Raw genomic sequence first — 27,680 nt, 5'->3', positions numbered from 1 at the left:
ATATTACATTGAAATCAAACCTCTCAAACTCATTAAAGGTCAGGGTTAGCTAAATTGATGGTTGAATCAAATTTACATGCTTCATATAATTTTTATAGCTATACTCGATGAACCAGAATAGCAGGAGACTCCACAGGTAGCGGAGGACTTTGCTACCTCTCCCTAGTATGTAGACCTTATTTTTGTTCTGCATCATTTACAAGCTCCTCCTGGTCTGACCAAAATGAAAGCTAGATTTCTTAAACTCAAAGCTATGAAATTTTGTATTTTAGATAATAATTTGTATTGGAAAGATACTCGAAGAGTTTTACTAAATTACTTGTTGAAAGATGAAGTAGATAAAGTGAGGCATGAATTCACTAGGAGATTGTGGTTGACACCTATACTAGAAGACCACTACCAACAAGATCCTAAGAGGCAGCTTTTACTAGCCAACCTTATTTTTTGATGTCCAAAATAAAGTCACCTCATATCACCTATGCGAAATATTTGAAATCAAAAGGAAACTAATTCCTTTACCCTTAAATCCCATATCAGCTGAAACTCCTTCTCAGCAATGCAGTCTAGATTTTATCGGAGAAATTCACCCTTCCTCTTAGGCCCAACATAAATGGATTACGACAACCACTGCTTATCTTACCAAATGTATTGAATTTATACCTACTAGGCAAGCCTCTGATGTAGTAATCATTAAATTCCTAGAGAATAATATTCTTTCAAGATTTGGATGTCCTAGGAAAATCATTATAGATAATGTTGCAACATTCAAATCAAAGAGGATGGTGGAATTTTGCAACAAATATCAAATAATTTTGGGACACTCTATAGCCTATTACCATCAAGGAAATGGACTAAGAGAATTTTCCAACAAAAGTTTGGTTAATATTATCAAAAAATTGTTGCAGGATAACAAGAAATCATAAGATAATAAGCTATTAAATGCATTAGGGGCATACAAACTTACTACTAAAGAATCAATTGACATGTCTCCATACCAATTAGTTGATGGCATGGATGTTGCTTTTCCAACTTCATTGGGAATTCTTGTTTTGAAAATGATGGAAGAATTGTAAGCGTAACCGAATGACCTACAGAGAAGAATAAATCAAACAATTCAACTGTAGCAGTCAAGCGAGGAAGTTCACAATAGGACTCAATTTGTCCAGGAAAATGTTAAGAAGATATGAGAGAATAACTAAAGCTGATTATTTTCAAATAGGAAACCATATTTTGAAATGGGATTCAATAAGAGAAGAAAAGGGTAAGCATGAAAAAATTGATAATTTGTAGATGGGACCTTACATAATCCATGCTTACAGGGGCAATAATGGATTTTTTCTTAAGGACATGGATGGAACAGAGCTCCCTGGTGGATCTGTCAATGGAAAGTTGTCGAAACATCTTGTTTTTCAAGAATAGAAGCATTTCTCATCAAAATCATTGTAGATACCATTTTCTTCATACTCTTATCCTTCGATTGGCTCATGTCAGAAAGTTGAAGCCCATGGAGAAGTTCCTGAGCTTTTAGTCATGTTTTCTACCATAACTACGACAACAAAAAAAAAATCAGATGCATTAAAACACTGAAGAAGAAGATTCAAGGCTACTAGTCTACAATTCTTGACACCTCACAAGGAGAGTGCCATCCCCATATGGAGCCACTGTTAGGGTCCTATGATTCACAAGATCAAATGATGATTAAATGTTTTCTTTGAGTATATCCAATTGTAAATAATATCGTATATTGCAAATTATTTACAAAAAGAAAGAGAATATATAAGAAAAATAATAAAAAATGAAAAGAGGGTATATATAAAAAAAATGGAATAGAACAAGAAATAAATAAAAAAAGATGAAAAAGAACCCCATGAAAAATAGAACTAAAGGTGATGCAAATTGAAATACCACTACAAGATAAATACTTTCATTTTCTAGAATAAACTAATTATTTAAAATGCCACAACACTGAGTCATTGTTCTGGTCACACATTGTAATCATGATAAAAAAAAAAATTCAATTTCTGTCAATTAGATTAGAGAATAAAATTAGCCAAACTATTTAATCTTGGCTAATGATAGTTATGTAGATTAGGTGAATAAATTTATCCAACAGTTTAATCTAGATCAATGAATTAGTAGGCTAGGTTATAGTTAGATTAGTTGATTTTCACTTTCAAAGAAAATAAAACACGGGTTTGCACTTCTAAATGAACCCTTGGTTAGTCAAAATTTACCCTAGGTAAATGAAGATCAAAGAGGTTGAAATAAAACAAAATTATGTTTTGGGTCGTACAATGCTTGGCGCGAAATATAGTTTATTAATTCCAATAATACATCTAATGAGTAAAGTTGTTATTTGGTTAATTCCAACGCTACATCCAATCGTGGATTGTCAATAGCGGCCAGATCAACAACTCTCAAGGCCTTTCGGGCCCCCTGCCTCTTCTAGCTTTATCAGTAGAGGGGGGTCTAAAAGGTTGGTTTCCCTGTTTAGCCCCATGCCCATGTATCACCCCCTCATTCTTTCGCACACCCCCCCCCACTCACCATACCGCATACCACTCGCACACACCCCCCCTAAAAAAACCACCCCAACACCATTCCTTCCAACCAATGCTCCCCGCGCCTATTCTACCACTCCCTCCATGACACTTGTCACCCTATCCCCTAGCCATTAAACATTTATTCCCCCTCGCTTAAATTATTGTTAATATCTCTAATGGCGTCATTCCTGCAACGGACACATTCTGAACCATAAAAACACGAGATTTTACTGCATTTTTTTCCCTTCACTGTCTTTTAACTCTACAGGTATTAAACATCACAATTTACCCATCTTTATGACTAGATATGAGTAGAGGAATACCAACGGCCATATCATCATTCTCTTAACCAACAACCTTTCATTTATAGGTTTTTTCTGGTCAATTCCCTAAATTCTCCTATCTATCTCTTCCTCACATTTCTTAATATAGCTCCCAAAAGTCAGACTACCACCAATGCTAAAAACCCCATGATCCTACCACCCATTAACCTAGATCACCTTCCCCTGGTCGACCAAGATTATAAGATCTCAGAGCCAAAGTGAAAATTGAATTTCTTCGAGTTTCACAATTGCCTCAAAGGTCTTCATCTTAACTAAAGTGATGAAATTGGCCTCTAGGAATCCAATCTACCCCTTTTCATGTTTCCCTAAACACACTATTTTCCTCCATTTATCCTCAAATGTAGAGCTGACTACATACCTAATCAGAGAGCCATAATAGCCCACGCAAGTGAATTTTTATTTTCAATTACCCCCCAGTCCATCCAAGCAAATGATGAACATTCCTCAAAATTCTGCCTCGACCCATTTTTCAATATAAGCCCTAAATGAACTATACCAAAAGCTAGATTTTTCCTGAAGGGTTAGAATTTTTGAGATTTTCCTCCCTCAACATACACAACTACCTAAGAAAAACCCTCCCTATCCTTCCTGAATGTTCCAAGAAAGAGATAAACAAATCATATCAATGCTTTCCTATTTATTAGTTTACTATTCTGATGAATGGGTAGATGAACCCATCTTAGGTTTTATGTCCACATTTTCCACTGAAGATAATCCCTCAGTTGTGAATGATTTTAGTTGATTTCTTGTTGATAGGATCCATGAACAATTCCTTAAACTCTAAACTGAAGGAATGTTCAGATATGCTTCGAATTTAATGTACCTATTTTTATTTTTCCAAGCAAACAAATTCCCATTTGTAGTGCAGAAACTCAATGACGAGGGGAGCCACAATCAGTTATATTTTGGACCTCCATTCTAAGAAGAAATTGAAAGGAATATGCTTTCAAAGAGTTCATAGATCATTTTTTACATCCAGCTACTTGTTTGTTGACCAGTTAGATAGAACCTAGGTTCAGTCAAGAAATCTAGAGGATCTTACATCTCAGAGAACAAGAAAAGGTAGGTGACTAGTACTTGTACCAGAATTACACTGAAATCAGAGTATGTGGCTATGAATTTCCACCCTATAAGCTACCCAGATACCTTCCAATGTTGATTTTTTCCTTCAAATACATTAGGTAAATGATTAATTATGATGAAATCCATTTTGTTTCAGCCAAGAAAAAATCCTAATTCATGATAAAAACACATGTTGGGCCTTTTATCTGTAACAGCAAGTCAACAGGGAACAAAGGAGATGGCATTCTAAAATAGATGAAATTTCCCCTAAGATTTACCTAATCATATGACCCATTTCAAATAATTTCAAAGCTTGGGATGGAGCGTAAGACTGCACCATACGTGCATACTCAGATACCAGAATTTGAAAAATATATGAATGAGGCTCAATGGGAAGAAAACACCTTACAAGTGGGAGAGGAACAACTTTTACAAAAGACCACTTCACATACTCATGTTCCTCAGGAAAAGATAGAGAAAATACCAAGAGAAGAGGACTCACCATCAGTCACAGAGGTCTGAGCCAAGGAGTTCACGATTCACACAAAGAAAGCCAAGAAAAATCCTACAACATGGCTTGCCGAACAAGAAGAAGAAGACAAAACGTCTACAATAGTTTTGCAAGGTCCACTGTTTCGCAGACATTCAAAGGATATATCTATAGGGTCCCCAAATTCATCATTTTCACAGGGGCGATCCAAAAAACACTCCAGCATCAGAAATAGTCGAGAAAAAGAAATAATTAAATATTTTGGAAATGTACAAAGAGATCAAGCAAATAAATGATGTCCTCAAGCATAGCACCTACACACAGTTTTGGAAGCAAACTTCCACCACTTAGAAGAGGATGATGTCAGCATTTGACAAGAAAAGGAGAGAATGCACATGGAATTCTTGCAAGCACAAGTCCCCCATCCAAAATAAGCAACAGATTACAAGAAAATGACATTTGAGTTTGAGGCAAAGGATTTCCATCCTTTCAAAGAGATGGACATGCATAGGAAAACTGGAGAGATGGTATACTCCACATTTACACATACTATAATAACTACTTCCAAGTTGCAGGTATCTTTAAGTAATATTCAATCACAATGAAAACTTAAGAATATTTCTTCTTTGGCTAAGGACAATAGGATAAAATACTTAGAAGATCTAGTTATCAAAGCAGGGTATGCTTCAAGCAACATAAAGGAAGTGGAAAGAATCATCAAAAAGACGAACGATGACATTACTTCTCCCAAAAAATAATTAAAACTGCCACCTACTAAAGATCCTCAAGGTAACGAGATGGGAGAAGTGGAAAGTTAGAAAGAGAATATGCTCATGCTCATCATGGAATAGAATGCTCAGATAAAGGAAATGGAAGTAGAAATGGAAAAACTCATCAAGGAGAAAGAGTATAATTGTCAGCTCGCTTTGGTACCTCTTGATGCAGTGCCTCTTGCATGAATACTTCAAGCAAACATTTCTACATCAGCCAGAACAGCAGGAGCATCCATGTCTACAACACCCCCTACTTCAACTATAGATAATTCTATCAAAATGGCCCAATCAATGGAAAGTATGTCAATACAAGGAGAAGAAATAAAAAAAATTGTGAAACGATGTAAAGGTCCTACAGGTACAGAACACCAGATATGAAACTTCTCCCCTAACAAAGCTGCAGAAATCTCAGAGGCTTACCCAAAGAATGGAATAGATGGAGAAGGAAACCCCCATGGGTAATACCCTAGCCAAGGTTAAGGAGAACATCAGGAAAAGGATAAATGAAGCCATGATAGAAATCTGGCCATCTATATAGATCATATTTGAGCAGAAGGAATTTATTGAGAAATCTAGTGAAGCTATTGAACAAATCAAAGAGTAGCTGGATGATAAACCAAATGAACCTACAAATCTCATTAAGTTCCTCACTTCCAAAAAAAAACAGGAGCTAGAAAAAGTAGAGATCGAGGACACGACTGTGACAATACTAAAGGTAAAAAAGGTGCTAACCAAAAGAAACTTAATTAGGTAGCTGGAAGAGAAATTTCAAGTTGTAGACATAGCTGTACAAATATTCTTTAGCAAATTGGAAGTCCTCTACAAAAAGGGACTTCCCAGTTTACTAGTGATAAATGACAAGCTCAACACATGGCCAGATTATAGTCGTAAATTGATGAACATTGCTAAAGACGGTACTATGTTTGCAAGAGTGAAAGGCACAATAATAGGGGAAGAATTTTTAGAAGCACCGATATTTGATTTAGGCATCTAGTATGAGATCAAGGACATCTTTATTTTCAAGCCAACTTTTGCCAAATCTACTGAAGTGGGTGAGGTCGACAGAAAGTTACTCAAGATGTCTATCCCTAGTGAACAACATTGGGATAAATTGTGTGAGTTACTCTAGTGAGAAGATTATTTTATTTCTACAAGACACACCCAACATCGCAACAGAAATTACAAGGCTAGATATTCAGCAGTTCCACAAAGCTAGGACCACCAATCTAAGAACTTTGTATTTTTCTATAATTTGTATCATATAGATAGCATTGGTTTTAGAAGTCACTAAAATACATCCTGATCAAATTTGACATGATATTTTGTAAATAAACTTATAAATACTTCTCTTTTGGAAGTATTAAGGGTTGATTTTTGCATTCAAGAAAGCTATTGTAGTTTTTTCATTTGATGGGTTGATCAATAATAAATTTGAAATTCTTCACAAGATTCATGTGTTGGACTATTTGGTGAAGTGTCTCTCTCACGGTATATGTGTTTAATTCTTTGTTTCCATACTTCTTATGTGTTCTTAAATCTGAATTATTTTACAGAAAGTTGATGAACAAAATTTGTTGAAAGATAGACTCTCATTCTGGTTGTGGATAACTTAAAATTTTTCCTCTGATATTAAGTTAAAGAATTCTTAACCACTCTTTTTCTTAATTGAATTTATTTTTCTTCTTGCATTACATTTCATTTAAATCTAAGAGATCCAATTAGTTCAGCTACCTTTCCCTATGAAACTCCTTTGCAAATCTAAAAGAGATCCACGTTAAGTTGTTAGACTCCATAGCACAATGGAATTTTCAGACATTTAATCAACCAAACCAATTTTAAAATCAAACTCTGAACTCTCATAACTAGCCTAAAATTACAAATACAACAAAGTTAAATCTCACAGAGGGATCCCTCTTTGAGTTTAGGAAGGCTAGATCCTAAGCTCCAAAGTAGTTTTGTGGTTACCTCTGTGGCTTCTTTCACAACCTCAGAAATCACATAGTGATGACACAACCTATTAAAAAGTCATATGCTAGGAAGTTGATACATAGGATGAATTTCTTGTTGAAAAGAGAAAGGAAACTCAGAGAATCTTAGTATGTTTTTTGTTTTAAGAAGCAGTTCACCTTTGCAAGCTAGACCAAAGAGGTATGCTTGAAGAAAAAAATGAAGTTTGGGTTGAGAGTTTCATGAGGTGCTTGGAGATTTCATTTCGACATAATGAGAAAGTGTTAGAGACATATAAGAGACAAACAAGTCTCATATTTTTAAATCTAATAATTGATGTGAGTATGTGTATTAAGGTATTATCGATGATGGAATTGGCCAAGAAACAACTACAAAGAAGTAATAATATCACTAAGAACATAGACAACAATAGCATTAAATGTCCTCCAAAGAAGACAAAGATAATGGGAGAAAAAAAAGAGCTGAAAAATCATTAGAGGAAGATAAAGCAAAAAAGGGATTTCATGTTTTAAGGGGTAGAATGGAAAGTAGACGGAAAGACAATTGTGTGACAACCTAAGAGGAAAACAACATGATATTGTGAGCAGATGGTAAAACAGTAGACAAAAATACAATTGTGTGACAACCTAAAAAGAAAACAGCATGATGTTGTGAGCATTGGTAAAGGGGAGAATGAGATAATGAATTTATCTTTCCATATTTCATTTAATGGACATGATCATGTTATGATAGTTACTAAAAAAATTGTTTTAGGAAATGATAAAGAAATGATAAGAGAAAAAACGGTTAAAAGAAATGATATTAGCATGAGTCAAGATTGTGAAAAAAAACATATAATATTTATATATAAAGATTATAAGTATACATTTCCATAAATATACATTTATATAATTTATAAGAGAAAATGTGTTTTACTTAAACTTTTATATAAGCATTAACTTTTAAAATCCCTTATTTTCCTCCTATTTTATTCAATATCTTTCCCAATAATATATTTAGTAACAAACTTCATAAGACTTTACTGAAATTCTAGCTAACAATATTGTAAAGAAATGATATAAAGTGATTTGTATGAAATTTCTATATAATATGTTTATTGTATATATTATGGAAAATTTATTGAAAATGTGGTTGCCATTTTATAGTAAATTCGAACATTATAACATTTTTTTTTATAAGAAATATGAAATTCCTATACAAAGTGTTTATTTTATATATGATGTATATATTTTTAACATGAAATTACTATTTAGAGCAAACTTGTTAAATAAAAACAATAAATTTAAAATTTGTTAAAGAAAAATAATAAAGTTAAAGATTTTAAAAGATATTTTGTTGGTTTATATAACAATTAATTAGATTGGAAGTTTTTTTAGTATTTAGAAAAAAAGAGTGTTAATATTTTTTCTATAGAGAAAAAAATGTTTTTTTCATTTTAAGAGTATTATTATTATGTTGATAGATGTATCTATTTTGAAATAAGGTTTTTAGAATTTTAATTTAATTATTAGTAAGGATTTAACTTTCATGAAATGTTTTAAAATATTATTAGTAGTATTCAAAAATCAAAGATTGACATTTATCTCCAAAGTAGTTATGTGTTTTTCTTTCTAGTTAAATTGATTAATTAAAGAAAATGGTATATGAAAAAGTGTCATATTAAATGAGTAATGATTTCTCGGACATGTGGTAATGAGCTATAATTTTTGAAGCATGTGGTATTGATAAACCATGGTATTGACCCATTGTATTTTAATAAAACATATTTACACATGAAGTATCTCCATAATTAAAAATATTCTTATATTAAATGCATACATGTTTTATGTATATATTAATTCATTTCATAATAAATTAATAATAATAATCGTAATAATTAAAAAATATATATAATTTAATTAATTTTTATAACATATTTTTTAATTTAAATAATATGGGGTGTATAACGAACCAAATTTTTTCACGTTTATTATGAATGTATACATATTGGTAATTCCCTAACAACGCTTCGAAATATACTCAAATTACAACTACCGAAGTTGTAGAGGACTTACCATTAGCTCATTTGGAATATTAAGTACAAGAACAAATACTTTATCATCAGAACTTTGGAGTTCATTGATGGATAACAACCCGTACGTTCAAATAACTGTGTTAGAACGCCTATATTTATAAAAAAAAACCATTTGTTTTGAGCTCACCATTAACTAATATGCATTATTAATATATGACTATAGATTGTCGAACAAGTTCCTAATGTGGGCACATTTGATTTCATTGAGAAAGTATTAAGTCAAGTTTGGTGTAATATAAGACAAAAACATTTACTTGAGCCTTTGACTCCACTTTTTTAAGAGAAAAAAAATTCTAAATTTTATTTTATCATAAAATGAAAATCACATGGATATAAAGAAAAAAAAGTAGAGGTATTGTTTACATTTACAATATTATAGAAATATATTGCATTTGATTAATAGTTACAATATAATATAGTTTCTGAGGCTACTGTCATTTAATTGTTTATAGTTGTGCAAAGTTTTTTTACATGAGCATTTATTGTAATGAGATATATCAGTGACAAGACAATCGCTTTTATCGACCTTTTCCAATTATTTGAGAATGCTCTGTCTCCACAATTGTTTCTTCTTCGACACTCCACATAATGACATATCACAATAAAAATCAATCATTTTAAATCTGTGTTTTCTCGTTATTTGAGAATGTCCAATTTCTAGAATTGTTTCTGCCCATTGTACACTGTTCAAGTTTATGCATATTTGTTTATCCCATTCCCATATTAAAATAACACAAATTCTATGTAGAGTAAGAACCATCATGAGTTCCAGCAGCCATTGTAGCGAGTAAAGTTCACAAATTGAAATGACTGCGTCCGGAAATGTGGATTTGCCAAGGAATCTCCTGGAAAATAATGTAATGAGTCCAGCAATTACAAATTAGCATGAAAAATTTCTGTTATTTTTATCTTTTTATATTGAATGAACCTTCTAAATTAGTAGAAGTTATTTCTATTCTTTATTTTTTATTTTGAATGAGCGTTCCTTGGATTTTCGTTTGTGTTCTTTAGCCCGAAGAGGAGTTGGTAAAGGGAAATTGTAGATGTAGGTCCTAATGGTGGTGTTTGCGTGGTATTTAAGAATAAGATGAAACCTCCCATTATAATGGTCCTACGACAACAAAAACTCCGTACGTGAAAGTACAATTCGTTGCTGGAGATCTCGCATAACCAGAAAAGCTCTGCACCTTCGTACCTCAGTCACGGGTTGTTACATCGTTATGTTGCATTTTAGTTTAATAATAGATGCCAGGATAATACTTTGGAAGCCTCCAAAAGTAATGTGTCATCGAATCCTTCGTACCTCAGTCATGGGTTGTTACATCGTTATGTTGCATTTTAGTTTAATAATAGATGCCAGGATAATACTTTGGAAGCCTCCAAAAGTAATGTGTTATCTAATCTATACGGGTATTTGGAAAAGCAAAAATAGAAACATGTAACTTATGAATTCTCAATTTTAAATATTTTAAGTCTTGAACAATGATAGTGTGATCAAAATAACAAAATTATTCGAGTTCCAATTTCAACTCTGTGCAGTGGGAATTGAAATGCAACCAAAGGTTAGCAGATATAAAAACCCTACGTCCACGTCATCATTATCCCAAGGTTGTAATGATTTTTTGTTTCAACATCAAAACATTGAGTTTGAAGTATTTGTTTAATCAAAGTTACTTATGAATCATGCATTGGAAATAGGAAGGTGATCGTACTTGGAATAATATTTGGAAACAAGGTTGTAATGATTTTTTGTTTCAACATCAAAAGATTGAGTTTGAAGTATTTGTTTAATCAAAGTTACTTATGAATCATGCATTGGAAATAGGAAGGTGATCGTACTTGGGTGCGTAACTTATCTAATACATTTTCTTATACTAAAAAGTATTCCATGAATATATTTACTTTGTTTATATTATTTTCGGCTCCATTCTCATGTTATTTGGCAGGTGTTAGGTGTTTCTAACTTTAGAGATGTTACAAATTGCCACATGTAGAGACCCATTTCTGTGAAGTCTCCACCTTTCCTTTAATATGTCGACGTGCACGCATGACCTAGGAATTGAGCACGAGAACTCACTAAGAGGCCTTCAACCAAACGAGCATCCACACCTCTTTCCACACAAGAGTCAGAATGTGCCTCATAGTACGCCTTCATGTGATCCACGAATTCTTTAAAGCAAAATTGAGGCCTTCTTATTATATTGTTCAATCGTATTGTTTATACCCAACTAAACATTATATTGATAGTGTTTATATAAGTATTAGGTCAATTCGCATCTCTACACATATAACCATGGTGTAGAGGCTTTTATTGTGCAGAGATGCTGAGGATTTTATTGTGATGGTTCTTAGTCCACACCTATGCACAATGAAATACTCTGCACGATGGTTATATGTGCAGAGGTGCCAGTATTTTTATACCAACGAAAATTGTGGGAAGATAATGACTTATGGGTGATCCGTCAGAATAAACCATGATTTGAGCTATAAAAAAAAAAAGGGCCAGCGATAGAAAAAAAACCTACGAGAAATGCCATGCAATGGGCCAAGTTATTTTTGGAACCGCTAAACGGCAATCAGATGGTTTCCCTCAAGCCTGCCTTTGTAAACCATGTTGGGATCCTTTTCCTCTGTTTGTATGACCCACTCGTATGTCCATATTCATCTAGGTCTTGCCGCAAGTCATTATCATTTGCATTGTGTTTCTTCAACGTTAAGTTTTACTGCGAAGCAAATGGGTAGGGTAAGACCCCATAAACAATGTTATATATATATATATATATAATTAATTTTATATTATCATAATATTAATTTTTTATTTTTTTTCAGAAATGACCAAAATTATTTAAAATTATCATGTGCAATGTGTTTCTTCAACGTTAAGTTTTACTGCGAAGCAAATGGGCATGGTAAGAGCCCATAAACATTTATGTGATCTTTATTTTATATATTTATAATTTTATATTATAATAATATTAACTGTTTTCAGAAATTACAAAATTTATTTCTAAATAAATTTGATTTGTTCTTTAAAGTTAAATTTGATGTGGTAGTAGTCAATGTTTCATTGTGCCGAGGAAGATTCCTCCATACAATGAAAGCTTTCATTAAAAGTTCACCACAATGAAACATTGATCCCTCCAACTTTGTTTTCGTGCATGCCTTTTAAAAGTTCACCACAATGAAACATTGATCCCTCCAACTTTGTTTTCGTGCATGCCTTCACTAAATGATATGAGTCGTAGGAACTCAACCTAATGGATGTTAAGATTGTTTTTAGCTTTAGATTTCTTTTATTAGGCTTTGTTAAATTCCTCCCTCTATTTCAGTCACATGTTTCTTCTTATTCATATGTAAATAGGCGATCCATATGAATCCAATAAGCTTTTTCAATTGCTTTTATCTAAATATTTCTAAGCAAGTGATTTGTATCAATTAGCTTGTTCCAATGTTTTTCTCTAATTATATGTAAATACATTTTAAGTATTAATTAAATTAGCTTGTGAAGTATAGTTATTGCACAACATTATTCTCCATACCATTATCGTATGAATCACAACTATTCAATGTTTTGGAACTTTGGCTTGGAATTTGGCTAAATTTACAAATCAAATTTTTATTCTCACAAATTCTTACAAAATTTTGAATAAATTTTAAAATAAACACCAAAAATAAATCCAAATTTTAGAATAATTAGATAAGAACTTTCATAAACTAGATTGAACTTGTTTTTATGATAATATTTATTGTTTTTAGCAATTGTTAGATTTGGTCATAAAGCTAAATTAATTTAAATTATATTTATGATTTTTAGGTTTATATTTTTTTAATGAAAGCTTTCATTATGTGTTTCCCCTCCACAATGAAAACTCTGCAGAGTGAACTTCTTCAAATTAAAACAGAGATAAGCTTCCTCCACACAATTAAACTTTTCATTGTAAGCTCTCCATAAGGAAAGTTCCACATACTAAAATAGGTTCCTACAATTATGGTTGTTAATTTGCACCACCTCTACTAGGAGCTCTTTAAATTCTTATTTGCTTGAAGAAAAGAAAATATACACATATATAACTAAATTAATTACAAAGACTACTAAACAAAATATACACCTATATAACTAAATTAATTACAAAGACTACTTTAACATTGATTATTGCAAAATAACATATAGAGTTCTTTCACAACACTTTTGTCATAAAGTTAAAGTTAAATTTGATTTTTTCATAGTCAATGTTTCATTGTGCAAATCTTTCACTCCGTGGATGAACAATGAAACATTGATCCCTACAACTTTGGCTTTCATGCATGCGTTCAATAAATGACATGAATAGCAAGGACTGAACCTAAACCCTATACATGCTAAGATGGTCATTAGCTTTGGATTTATTTTGGTATACCTTTTAGAATTCCTCTTCTCTTTTACAATCATGTTTCTTAGTAATCATATGTAAAAAAATATATGATCATATCAATTCAATAAGCTTCTCCAATTTTTTTTATGTAATTATTTGTAACTATTTGATCTTTATCAATTAGTTCCTTCCAATTTTTTTTTGTAATTATATGTAAATACATTATGAGTATTAAGTCATTTAACTTGTCATAAATTTGGCTATTTTCCAACATTATTCTCTGTATGGTTGTAAGAATTGCAACTATTCATTGTTTTGGAACTCTGGGTTGGAATTTAGCTAAATAGTTTTTGATTAAATATGTTTCTTTAATTAGTTTTTATCATAAATAAATATAATGTTATAAAGAAAATTTAAACATTTAAATTTGCAAAATTTACAAATCTAATTTTTTATTCTCACAAATTATTATAAAAATTTGAATAAATTTTAAAAAAGAAACACCAAAAAACCATCCAAAACTTAAAATAATTATATAAGAGTTTTCATAAATTACAAAATTTCTTTCATAATAATTTTAATTATTATTATTCATTTTTAGCCATTGATAAACTTTATTATTGAATACATTTGATTTTATTATAAAATTAAATTAATTTGATTTTATTATAAAATTAAATTAATTTAATTTATATTTATGATTTCTGGGTTCATAGTTTTTAAGTAAAAATATTCCTTGTGGGGAAAAAGCTCCTTCCACACAATGTATTTCTTCAAATTAAAACATGGATGAGTTTCCTCCTCATAATGAAATCCTTGATTGTAACTTTATTATTCAATACATTTGATTTTATTATAAAATTAAATTAACTTAATTTATATTTATGATTTTTGGGTTGATAGTTTTTAAGTAAAAATATTCCTTGTGGGGAAGAAGCTCCTTCCACACAATGTACTTCTTCAAATTAAAACATAGATAAGTTTCCTCCTCATAATGAAATCCTTGATTGTAAGCTCCACACAGTGAAACAGACTCCTATAATTATGGTTCTTAGTTTTCACTGCAAGCTTATGATCAAAAAACAATGTGTATTCTCCATGTACACTTTGACAAGTTAAATATTTAATTATTAAATAAATGGTTAAACCTTGATAAAATTTTATATGTGTGTTGAGGGAATATATATATATATATATATATATATATATATATATATAGATAGCACGAGTTCCTTAAATTTTTATTTTGTTTAAGAAAATAAAATGTACAAGTGTATAACTAAATTAATTAGAAATCATAATTTAGCATTGAGTATTACAAAATGAAATATGGAGCTTTTCACAATGCTTTGAAAAATAAAACTCACAGTTTAATGTATTATGAAAGCTTGCTTTCAACTTCAGCAAAATAATTTTTTATATCATAAGTCCTTCGTATTTTCATAAATTGATAAAATTTGCTATTATATAAATTTGATTTCCTTGTAAAATTAAAGTTTAATTTGATTTGGTCATAGTCAATGTTTCATTGTGGGGAGCTTTCCTTGTGTGGAGCTTGCACTATGCAAAAGAAGCTTCCTCTACACAATAAAAGCTTTTATTGTAACCTTTGCACAATTAAAGCTTCGCACAAGGAAGCACCATACAATGTAAAATGATCTCTGCAACTTGACTTTCGTGGATGCATTCATTAAATGATATGAATAGGAGTGACTCAACCCAATGGATGTTAGGATTTTCTTTATCTTCTGATTTCTTTTGGTATGGTTTGTCAAATTCCTACTTATCTGTTAAAGTCACATGTTTCTTTGTAATCAAGTGATCCATATCAATTCAATAAGCTTCTCCCAATGTATCTATGTAATTAGTTGTAACTATGTGAGTTGTATTCATTAGTTCCTTCCAATGTTTTTTTTGTAATTATATGTAAGTAAATGATGAGTATTAATTCAATTAATTTCTCAAAAGTTTGTCTATTCCACAAAATGATTTTTTGTGCAATCCTCATAACAATCACAACTATTCAATATTTTGGAACTTTGGGTTGGAATTTCGCTAAATAGTGTTGGGTTAGATTATGTTTTCTTCTTTTAATTAGTTTTTTTACCGTATAAATAAATATAATGTTATGAAGATTTTTTGAACATTTAAATTGTGCAAATTTTATAATTTTTTATTCTCACAAATTCTTATAAAATTTTGAATAAATTTTTTAAAATAAGACCAAAAAAAAAATCCAAAAATTAGAATAATTATATAACGACTTTCATAAATGACATTAATTTTTTTCCTAATAATACTAATTATTTTTAGAAATTGTTAAAATTTATTATTAAATAAATTTGATTTGGTCATAAAGTTAAATTAATTTAATTTATATTTATGATTTCTAGGTTTATAGGTTTCTAATGAAAGCTTTCATTATTATCTCCAAACAATGAAAGCTCTGCACTACGAAACATGATGCTACAATTATGGTTCTTAGTTTGCTAGGTGAAAGTTTCTTCTTCCTCCGCATCTTCACACCCCTTCATAATGTATCAATTTTATGTGAGAATTGTTCAACCCCCCGCCTACATGAAGTACTTGTAACCACATCATTTTTTGCATGATTGGGTAGAGCAGTAGCATACAAAATGGCCACTCACAAAATTAACGTTTTTCTTATTTTAAAATTGTGAGGCACTGAAAAATATAAAAAAAAATGCCCTCCATTGGTGGAATTATGTCCCATGAGAGCTTGGTTAGCCAATCAAAAATTAGAAATAATTTTACTAGAAAATTAGAAAATTTATTTTTGAATTTACTCGAAAATAGATATATTCAACATTTTCTTGAAACTTTGGTTAAAATTGCGAGAACTCGGAAAAATAATGGGAAGTGAATACACTTTAACTCGAGGCGAGTGCTATATTCCCTGTTGAGGCAGGAACTAAAAATTACAACACAACATTAATATATATATGTGATTATTAACCCTTTAAGAAAAATCCTCAATAGTTCCTTCTTTTGCTACCCTCTTTTTAACTTCTTCCCAACTCATTGTTGTAGGATCCACTATTTTAAATTCTTCCCACCTCATTTTTGTAGGAGCCACTGAAGACAACTAATTGTTAGTCAACACATAGGAGATTAAGATTCTTAGAAGGAACTCAATTTGTATCTAAATTGGAGGTATTAGTTTGATAATGTATTTTTATCCACTTAGAGAGGTTCAACTACCATGCCCTCCCTTAAAGTGGGTATTACGAATAATATCTATATCTATATCTATATCTATATCTATATCTATATATATATATATATATATATATATATATTACAAATATTGTAAATAATAGTAATAATGAATAATGATAATTAAACGAATAATTAGTAGTGAAGAGACATGTTTCTATGGATATGACTATTCGCGAAAAGGTACTTATCTAGTTATATATACGATATCCTTCATTGTAATAATGATTCTCATTCATACATTTTAATATATATTCTTGTATTTTCGGTGGAGATTTTCATATTGCAAGTCTTTTGGAGTATTTAAATTCTAAGTATAGAACGTTGTCCATTACATTGGTAGCAGAGCATTCCTCTGTACATGAAATGAAATGTTTTCATTACATTAGTAGCAGAGCCATGTTCTCTGATCCCCACTGTTGGCCATTAAAGTCTTCATCAACGTAGTTGTCTCTGTACATGAAATGAAATGTTTTCATTACATTAGTAGCAGAGCCATGTTCTGTGATCCCCACTGTTGGCCATTAAAGTCTTCATCAACGTAGTTGTCGTCAATTTTGTTGACGTTGCAATCAAATCATTTTACTGCACAACCTTGGAGTTTCTACATTCTTCCAATTTCGTCATTTACGCCTTTGGCCATAGAAAAAAAAGAAAAAGAAAAACATAAAAAAAAGGAGTAAAATAATAACAATAATAATAATAGTTATTAAAAAAAGATTAAAACAAAGGCAGAATATATACTTATATAAAAAAAACCAAAGGAAAAAACAGTTAAAAAATTATATAAAAAGAAAAAAGTTATATTTAAATAAAAATGTATCATAAGGAAAAAATTAAAAAAAATAAAATATATATATAAATAAAAGAAAATCGAAGCGGCTGAGATCACTAACTAGATGCACACATCGACGACTCTCGTCCAACATAAAATCCACCCTTGCATCCGCTTAAATGGTTGACTGTCGATCGAACAAGTAAAGCAACCGTCATTACTACCATCCAATTCATTCCATCCAGACCACCCTCTTTAATACCCAACATCTTCCACTACCCACTCGACCATGTACGACGATAGCCCATAGTCGATATCAACATTCAACATTATCTTTGTCGTCTACTGTGCTCTTATTCCACTACGCAATCACGGTTTCATCCCTATATATTCTAAATCGATCCATGCCCTAATTTCATCGTTGTGTCAACCTACACAATAAGTGTTCATTTACCGACCGTGTATGAATAGTGCTCATATATCGATCCATGCCCTAATTTCATCGTTGTGTCAACCTACACAATAAGTGTTCATTTACCGACCGTGTATGAATAGTGCTCATGTGGCTGGCGATAATCAATCATCTACCATTCTCTCCCAGTCATCACATTTGAGTTGCCATATTGTGCCGTCCTCATGACCATTGTCCCTCTTTACTCACTGTTGAGTCATCATGTATATTCATTCCTCTAGGCAAGGGCTCATTTCATGGTTCATAAAAATTGATGATTATTTGAAAATTTGAGGTGGGCTCATTTCTATTTAAAAATTATTTTCCATGTAATTTGGCATTCAAGCAATCATTCGGCCATTTCAATTCATACATGCACATCCTTTCATTACCAAAATTCAAGGGTTAAAAAAAGGAATTTCACTGCAGGCCACAATTCGTACATATGCATCCTTCCTTTAGTTGTTCAACATAATATATATATATATATACCTTTTATAAAAATATTAAAAAAGGGAGGTATTTAATTATATATCTAGATATAAAAAATAATATAAGAACAATAAAACGATATGACCGATGTTATAAAAATTATCATTTGAAGACATGGAATTACTAAGTTAAATAAAGGTTTCAAAATATTAAAAAGAAAGTGGCTATAAAACACAAAGGAAGAATCAAATACCTATTAAAAAATAAGGGTTAAAAAGGTATAATTTAATTAATATTTCATATATTTCTATAATGCAACAGAAAAGAGTGCTTGAAGTACAAAAATAATTAAAAATATATATAATAAAAGAGTCAATTATCATTGACGTTAATGTATCATTCGATAAAATTATCGACAAAATACAAAAGGGATTCAATTCTTGAAAAAAAAAATATAGAAGTAAAAAGATGATTTTCACAAAGAAAAACCGATTTTTTTTAAGGTGTGCTCTTTGTTCAGAGGGATATTCTAATTGTCAAGAGTTATTCAGAAATCAAAATGTGGTTTACAAAAACTATTACAAAACTTTTACCTTAGTCAAATATTTAAGTGATGCTCAAAAACATTCAATATAAAGAGATATAGAATAATTAATGGAAATATTTGGGCGACGACATGCAGATCTTAATAAGGTAATGAAGAAATAGGAATCCAATTGCAAGTTAGAAGCCCATAGTCATCCCTACAAAAATATGTAGTCCAGCGTACCGAGGAATTACAACGAGAGGATAAAGAGAAATACAAAATAACCAAATTTCAACAAAGGAAGAGAGCATTACAACAAGAATACACATATCTTGTTGACATGCATTACAAGGAAGTAATGGAAAAAACGAAGAAATTTCTAGCCTCATAGACCATGTCAAAAAATTACTTTTACATGTCAAGAAGACTAAGGTCACAAAGAAGGAACTTAAGAAGCACTTATCAGAACAAGGCACTAGTATAAAATGATAAATTAGTGACTAGGTGACTAAAAACGTTCATCACCGCAACTTTTCCAAGTGAAATACTACAAAAAAGAGAAATCTTAAGTGACCCAACTAAAAACGACTAACATAAATCACTAATTTAGTTGCGGGTTATAATATATGACTAGCTATTAAGAAATACAATAAAAATGACTAACATGAATGACTAGTTTAGTCTAAGAACAAAAATATGACTACCTAACAATTACTACAATAATATGAATCAATTGTTTATGTTAGTCATTTTAATTGTGTCGAGCAATTTAAACTTACAAGTGATAAAGGATTGAAAGGTTGTTAAATATTGGCTTAAGGGTTGTCCTTCCTTAAACACTTCTTCATCCTCACATGGTGTATAGTTGATCCAACTCTGCAACAGTTATCTATAATAATTTGTAATTTTAAAAATATACTTTTTATAAAAAAATAATTGTTTTATGTTAAATAAAAAAAAACTGTTCCTTGAATCTAATTGGATCTACTTCCAATTTGAAATTCAGTTGAAGAGAAATTTTAACTTTTAAGACTATAATATCAAATAAAAACTAGTTTAATTTCATATTAACCATCCTAGATCCATCTTAACCCCATATCTATCAAGCACTGAGAGAGATCAAATCTCTCGAGGTGAAAACTTCTTTTTCTAGTGCAAAACTTGAGGAGAGGTTTGCACCTCAAGATATTGGATCCCTCTCAGCACTTGATAGATGTGGCGTTACGATGGATATAGATTATTTATATAATACTATATAATATATATATTTATATGTGTGTCTCTTTCTTATTCCCTCTCTCTACCTCACCCCCAAAACATACACACTCTCCCTCTCCCTCTCCCTCACTCCCCCCGCTCTCTCTCTCTCTCTCTCCTTCTCCATATTGCCTCCAACTCTCCTCTCTCCCTCACTCCCTCTCCATGGCTCCCTTTACACCCCCTCTCCCTCTCCACCTTTATCCCTCTATGTTTTTCTTGTTCCCTCCCTCTCCTGCCCCCTTCAATTCCATCTCTCTCTGCTCATCTCTCTCTTCCTTCCTATCTCCCCCTTCTCTCCCACCTCCCTCTATTTCTTCCCCCCAATCTCTCTCTCTCTCTCTCTCTCTCTCTCTCTCTCTCTCTCTCCTCCTCTCCTTCTCTCTCTCCCCTCCATGTCTATGCCTACATCTCTATCCCTTCCCCTTCTCTCCCTATCTCTCTCCTCTCCTCATCTCTCTCTTCCCTCCTCTCCTCTCTCCCTCACTCTCTATCCATATCTCCCTTCTCACTCCCTATCCCTCTATATCCACCTCTATCTCTTTATGTCTTTGTTCATTCCAACCTCTCTCTCCCCCTCCAACTCCATCTCTCTCTCTCTCTCTGTGTGTCTCTCCCTCTATCCTCCTTTCTCTTCCTTCCTCTCGCTCCCTCTCTCCCACCTCATTCTGTCTCCCCCATCTCTCTCTCTCTCTCTCTCTCTCTCTCTCTCTCTCTCTCTCTCTCTCTCTCTCCACCCTCCAACTTTTTCACTATCTCCCTCCCTCTCCCCCCCTCCCACCAAGCCCCAACTCTCTCTTAGATTTGGTCACATTGTATTTTGTTTAATAAATTATCTAAATAGGTAAAAGTTAATCACTTTTAAAATATTAAACCTATATTTTGGATCAATCATGTCAAAGAAAATAAGATAATAAAAAACATAAAAAAAACATTCACTATATTTAATCTATTATCGCTAGTCACTTTGGTTGCTATCATCCCTCGATTCCTTAGCTAATATGGATATATGATAATTCTTTATATATATTTAGCTAAGATGAATCTAAATGGTTATTTAACGAGAATAGATCCATCTTAGCTTAATTTTATTAAAACATTAATTTAATTTCTATGGGAATATTTTTAGTAGTCATGAGGATAGAGGGTTTATAGATATCTCAAAATGTAACATTTTCCCTTCAATATTCAATTAAAAAATGTTATAAAGTTAAATTATAATAAAATATTTTTATTATGAAATAAGTTATGGTTTTTTGGCATCTGGTATTGATAAGCCATGGTATTGTAACAAAGCCTATTTACAAGTTAATATTCATGGTAAAGTGAGGGTGAATAGCCATGGTTAACAATCTTGTCATAATGTTGTAAAATATTTTGATTGTAAAAAAAGTTGTTATTTTTTAGGATGTGGCATTGATAAGCTATGGAATTGTAACAAAGCTTATTCACAAGATCATAATCTAAATGGAAAAGTGGAGGTGAATATCCATGGTTTAGAATATTGTCATACTATTATAAAATATTTTGATTGTGAAATAATTTATTTTTTTTGGTCATGTGGTATTGATAATCCATGGTATTGTAAGAAAGCCTATTTTTTGCAAACTTAATAATCTTTACGGTAATGTGTGCATGAATATCCATGGTTAAGAATCTTCTCATATTGTTATAAAATATTTTGGTTATGAAATAAGTTATGGTTTTTGGGCTTGTGTCATTGGTAAGCCATGGGCTTGGCCCATGGTATTGTAACAAAGTCTATTCACGAGTTAATAACAAAATCAAAATATAACAAATTGAATTTTATTATTTTTATTAATTTGACTTTTTATTATAATTGAGCCAATATTTAAATTTTTACACTCATCGCCATTATCACTTTTAACTTCTTCTTCTTCTTTTTAAATTAGCCTATAACACAAAGATAAAAATTTATTATTAAAATTTAAATCATTTAACCCAATTATAATTTATATATTTTATTTTTCTATTATAAATATTTCTTTTATTTTTTCCATTATAAATATTTCTTTTCTTTTTAATTTCAAGTTTAGCATTGGGTTCAAATAAAATGTTCACAACTTACAACATAACATTTTAGCAGGGCATTTTTCTCTAACTTGTAGATATCTGCACGGAATGCCAGAATAAAAATTTCTTTCACTTTTCATTTCATGTTTATCATTAGGTTCAAATAAAATGTTCACAAGTTACGACTGTCTTGATCTGGAGAGGAAGTATCTTGGCAGGGTTAAATGTTCACAAATTTTGGGAGCTACGAACAACTTTCCGATAAGGGGTAATTGGTGAAAGGCCACTAAAGTTCAAACTATGTGGATATCTGGAGATAGATTTGCAGACATGGGATAAAGGCACTCTGGATTGGAATTCGTGAAGTCCTTTCTCGGAGGTTTCCTCCCTATGCTGGATCTCTCGCTCAAAATGCCAGATCCATCACCCTTCTACAATTTTCTTGTTTTAGTAGGCTTGAACAATTTTTGTGTGGAGAGATGGGTCTGAGTTAGCGTGAATATTCCCATCTGATAGATCACACTTTTGTAGTTGTATATCTCTGGTTAGCTCTATGGCTTTATAAACATTGGTGGACTCAACCAGAAGCAACACTTGGCTTGATTTGAATGGGAGTGGATTCAACAGGTGAAAATATGTGGAGTTCTGGTAAGTTCTTTTGTTAAGGTTTTAGGTTCCTGTACATATGTTAATTGTATAACTTTAGTCTAGGTAATTTTTTACATTCAAAATTTTCAAATATGTAGAAGTTACTTTACACATAGTTTAGATGAGAAATAAATTGTCTTGATATAACATGTAAACTTCATATTACTTACAACTGATGTTATTATCATATTGTGCGTATGTTAATTGTATAACGTTATGCTGCGTAATTTTTTACATTTAAAATAGTCAAATATATAGAATTTTCATTACACATAGCTTAGATGAGAAAACGTTTGTCTTAATATAACATGTAAACTTAATATTACTTACAACTGATGCATATTGTATCTTATTGTGCATATGTTAATCATACAATTTCAATCTGGTTAATTCTTTACATTTGTAAATTGTCAAATATAGATAAGTTACATTACACGTAGCTTAGATGAGAAAAAAATTGGCTTAATATAACATGTAAACTTCATATTACTTATAGTTCATGCATATTTTATCTTATTGCACATATGTTAATCGTATAACTTAAGTGTGGGCAATTTTTTACATTTAAAATTGTCAAATATGTAGAAGTCACATTACGCATAGCTTAGATGAGAATTTATTTTCTTAATATAACATATAAACTTTATATTACTTACAGTTGATGCATATTGTATCTTATTGTGCATATGTAATCATATAACTTCATTGTGGGTAATTTTTTTACATTTAAAATTGTCAAATATGTAGAAGTTACTTTACAGGTAGCTTAGGTCCATACATAAATAAAATATCAGAAATATCGAAGGGGAAGGAGTAAGAAATTTCACATTGGTTTAAAATTCCCCCTTGGTTGGTGAATAGAACCAATTCAGAACTATTGCTATTTTTGGTCGAGTATTAATTTCTTAACACAAGATAAAAAAAGGTTAGGCTCTTAAATGATTGAAAAGGCTATTTCTAATTTTATATAGAAGTTACATTTTAGGTAGCTATACCTACCCTAACATAACTATAATATTCCAACTCCATTTTTTTCACATTTTTCAACATTTTAAAGGTTTGTCTAGTTTAGTGTGATTATGCAATTAAATAGTCGATATTGTTTAAGACATATCATAGTTGCAACATTTTGAATTCTTAAGTGGGATCTTGGCTAGGTAGTTTTAACTAGATGGTGTTTTATAATTCAGGCAAGAGACTTTAGGAGCAATCTTGAATTGCAAGCTTGTTTCCTTTATGTATCTAATATTTGCAACTTTTTCTAGGTGAATAACCCAACATCCCGTGTTGAACATGAAGAAAGTACCTCAAAATTTGGGGAAGATTAATTATTCTATTTCCAATGGGGGATAGATCCACAAAAGGCAATGACAAATATCATAGATGGATTTTTTCGGGTTGTATTTAATGAGATCTCACTAGAATTTGCTAATGAAATAAATGAATTGATGAGTTTGAAGCTTGAAGGTAGCGTTGAATAAGTGTTGCAAGGTCTCTCTATAAAACTACATATATACATGATTTTATTACCATGATATGGTGTCAAAAAACACTATTGTCCAGTGTCGGGCGGTAGATGTAGATAACTTTCTCATGTCCTACAAGCAAATCGTATCATTTAGCTTTCTCATTTCCTAGAGGTAAATCGTATCATTATATTTTCTATGAAATCTCAGAATGTGTTCAGAGTTTTTCTTAGATAAGCAAATATGTATGTACTCTTGAATTTATCTATGTTTTAATAAGATCAAGGACAAAGTTTTCATTGCAAAGAATTGAGATCTACCATGTAAGTTTTCTTTACTACATGAAATTTTTGATTTCTTAGATCCCAACTAGTTAGGGTTGGATTTGTTTTTGTTGTAATGAGATTAAGAATAAAGTTATCATTTCAATCACTAGAATCTACCATGTAAGATTTATTCACTACATGAAATTATTGATTTGTTAGAGCCCAACTTATTAGGATTAGGAAGAGTCATGTTTCATGAGAATATTTATGAATAATCTATTCTTGTTCAAATAATTATAGATTATGGAAAGGTGTAAAACAAATGAGATGCAACTGAAGGGTTTCAATTTTAAAATATGTGGAGGGAGTATAAAATAATTTTCATTTGCCTTCAAATATTTTGGAGAACCCACTAAAGTGCTCCATTTTCTTCCTAGTTAACTCCCTTTCTACTATCCCAGTGCTTCTGGAAGGCCTTCTCCAAAGTGATCTCTTAACTGTGTTGGAGGGAAAGTGATTACTTGATTGGAACCCACAGATTAAAATTTGATTAGGACCAAGGGATGAGAAAGTTTCATATTATTCGATCTCTTCCACAAGTCAAAATCATATCGAACAATTTCCTTTCTGTTTGATTGATATGACAATCACTCAAAATTTCTTAGGATTTTAAGACCTTTTTCAATGATTTTTTTCTTCTGAAAGTTGTTTTATCAATTAAAGAAAATAAAGAAAAGGTGAAATTGATGCAATGGAAGGATTTTCTATTTTAGTGCCTATGAATGCCTTACTAATGTGAAAGGATTGGTATTTTCCTGACTCAAGATTAGTCGCATTTGACTTCCTAGCATTCCTTTTAATTTCATTAATTTCATGTTTATATTGCTATCCTTGAAGTTGGCGATCTATTGTGTGTGTAATAGGAAGTATTAAATATTAAGCACTGTCAAAGGTGATATTTATGGATGAATAACTTTAAATTTGCCTACTTGACACTCTAGTATTACATGATCATGCAAAGAAATTATTAATCAATATTAAAGGGATGATGATTAACGTGCAACATTTCTTGTCTTGTCATATAATTACTACATTTTGGCCCCCAATAATATATTTGAGGCTACTTATTGGTTGTTACTTATGGAGCTTTCCTTTGGCATAGAAAAGCATCTAGGATAAATGTCCATTGCGTTGGCATTGGAAATCCTCAAAGAGGACCTCACCAAAAGCAGTAGAGGACATGCAATAAATTGTAACAATAAGTGGATAACCTCTACGGAAACACTGAGGCACCATAATTGCTCGTGTATTTAGATTCACTTGAAATTAACTAGTCACAAAAAGTACCATTTTCAAATATTTTCATGTATACATAAATACTCAAAATGAAATTTCAGACTAATTATTCAAACTAATAATTATATGATAGTCATAATTTTATAATTAAGTAGTATAATATGATTAATATTATAGGAAACAACTATAGGGTTTGACTGTAAGGGGCATTATGATATGTACACTTCTCATTGTATCAAACAATAATATATCAGAGTGTGATATCCATCCAATGAAATGTACTACCAGAGGCCATTGTGGGATTAAGTTTTTTTTATTTTAGTGGACCGTGGTGATATATTTTCTTGGGCCTTAGTGTTTTGCTTCCCTATGGTTTTGACACTGATCATAGCTAGCAACTTCATTCAACCGAGGTACTAATCTTGGAATGTTGAATCACATTTTCTCCACAATCCATAGGATGTTGTATCAATCTCATGATCCTAAAAACATAGTTCATAATAGACAAGAACTTTTACCGTGGGCAAAAGCGTCTCTAAATTTAAGGAACATGACCCTTTTAGTACAAGCAATAAGGATATTTTTTACACTTATCTTTATTTTATTTTTTTTCCATTTGTTTTCATAAGTTATCTATTATCTTATATTCTTAGCATGTAACTTAATTGGTATGATTTTGCCTAAGATTTTCTTAAAGGTTGAATAATAAGTTCCTAATGTGCTATTTTCTATGGTAATGTTTTATTTGTTTTTATTATACAGGTAATCTAGCCGCATAGTGGCCACTATCGCCCAACTAAAAAAATTTACCCAACTGAAGAAAACTTGTTGGAGTTTCTTACGGTTCTAGGGAAAACAATGCCATTGACATTACTGATGTTGAGGTATATGTCGTATAAATCCTGTATAGTCTACTCTAGTTTATATTCCAATGTTCATTTTCATTGATGTATTATACTCTACATTTTATCTTCTTTCATTTTCAGAATATGAACTCAATATTGATGGTAAGAAGCAAGAATTGAAGAAAGAGAACAATAACACTAGAGTGAAGAATGGAGAAAGAGAGAAAAGAGAACCAGTCTAGTGATGCATTTAAAGGCAATATATCGTATGAGACACACACACATATAGATTGATGGTCAAGTATTTAGAGTTGGTGATTTCACCTACAATGCCTTTGAAAAATATTGATAATTTTTTGAAGTGATGAAACACTATTTCATGTGTAAATTGTAGTCCAAACAATATTAAGTTGAAAACTCTTATTGTAATACTGAAATTTCATATAATATAATTTACGTGGTTAATATTATTTATATTTATATTTGATATTATTAAGTATTTTAATCAACATATGTTACTTTGTGTTTTCACATTAGATGAACGTGTGAATTATATGACATTTTTTAAAGTTAGTCACAAAAGCATACTAATTAATTTATGTTGACTAATAATGAACACATAAATTCAATCTAAAACTACTAAATTAATAGTTCGTAATGATTAATGATGAACACAAATAAAATGAATATATGACTAAATTAGTAATTTATAATAATTATTAATGAAAGTAAATGAAATGAATATAAACTACTAAATTAGATGTTTATATAATAAATATGAAACTACCAAAAAAAGATAAAAGAATACTGCAAATGATAAATTTGTGATTACAAATAATGA

Source organism: Pinus tabuliformis, chromosome 4_1 (assembly GCF_031772625.1).
Source record: "Pinus tabuliformis cultivar Carrire ecotype Pingquan chromosome 4_1, CPIR1, whole genome shotgun sequence".
Taxonomy (NCBI): domain Eukaryota; kingdom Viridiplantae; phylum Streptophyta; class Pinopsida; order Pinales; family Pinaceae; genus Pinus; species Pinus tabuliformis.
This window is presented reverse-complemented; position numbering follows the sequence as displayed.